General features: G+C 58.5%; 1 long non-coding RNA gene across 1 annotated transcript; it reads right to left on the bottom strand.

Moving 5' to 3' along the window:
• LOC108963175 (uncharacterized) lies at nt 1-658 on the bottom strand. Its single transcript, XR_007777339.1, has 3 exons — nt 548-658; nt 380-467; nt 1-103 (listed from the first exon to the last, which is right to left on the bottom strand). It is a non-coding gene; the product is annotated as an uncharacterized LOC108963175 (long non-coding RNA).
• Between the last annotated feature and the right edge of the window lie 507 nt (nt 659-1,165).

Raw genomic sequence — 1,165 nt, 5'->3', positions numbered from 1 at the left:
CAGCACAGACTGACTGATGAACATCTTCCAATAGGTTTTGTCTGGGAGATGCAGCCATCAAAGCTGCAGTATCCCCCTCGTCGCCTGCATCGAGCTGCATTCCCTGTTTCCATGAAGAAAAGCAGACACAGCTATTACAGCAATAATCCAGGAGAGCAGGGTGTGCTTGCAGTCCTGCTGGCAGGCAGGGACTACACACATCCCACATCCCTATTTCCCTGTGTCTCCATCCCAACACAGTGTCCAAACAGAATCTCAAGAAACACCTCTGGCCCCAATACCTTCTCATCATACCCACAAACACAGACACTTCCAGGGACATTGAATTCCCACAGCTGCACACTCACACTTTTCTCCATTTCCCCTCTTCCCCTCTCACCTGCAGCACCCTGGACCAACAGGAAAATCAGGGGGAAGATCAGGAACAGGATCTTCATGGCTGCTGCCTCTCCTGGGTCTTCACAGAGCTGCAGAGGGGACACCAAGGCAATGGGGACAGGCAGGACCTTGAGTGGGGCAGGATTCTGGAGAGAGACCCCACACTCACCTCCCTGACAAAGGCTTTGGTGTTCAGGGAGCAGCAAAGCCAACAGGAGTGGCTGTGTGCAGATGCCCCTGGGGCCAGGGAATGCTGCAGTGCCCCAAACAGGCTGGGTTTATAGCAGTGTTGGTGGGTGGGACAGGCCCCAGTTGCTGCTGGCACAAGTGGCCTGGGCCAACCCGGGAATGCCCCTGGCTCTGTGGGGTGCTGGGGCTGGCCCTGCTCCCTCCCTGCTGCAGGGACGAGGCTGAGGGACCTCCTGGGACTGTTGCAATCAAGGTCACCGTTGTCCCCATGCAACACCTCTTGTGACACCCGTGGCACAGCAGCAATGGGCTGTGGGGCCAGCAGGAAAATCCTTGGGATGGGCACAGGAACTGGTGGGTGAAGACACCACGGATATGTGGGACTGGCAGGACAAGCACAGGGATCCCAATTCCCAGAGGGAGCATCTGTAGTGCAACCCCACCACAGGCACCCCACCCAGCCTGGCCCAGCAGGCAGGGCCAGGCTCAGCGTCCCCAAAGCACGGCCAGGCAGGAGCATCCCCAGGGACACAGGCACTGCTCAGCCCCAGCTCCATCCCCAGGGCCTTCTGCTGCCACCAAGGCAGTGGCAGCCCCA

Source organism: Serinus canaria, chromosome 3 (assembly GCF_022539315.1).
Source record: "Serinus canaria isolate serCan28SL12 chromosome 3, serCan2020, whole genome shotgun sequence".
Taxonomy (NCBI): Eukaryota; Metazoa; Chordata; class Aves; order Passeriformes; family Fringillidae; genus Serinus; species Serinus canaria.
This window is presented reverse-complemented; position numbering and strand designations above follow the sequence as displayed.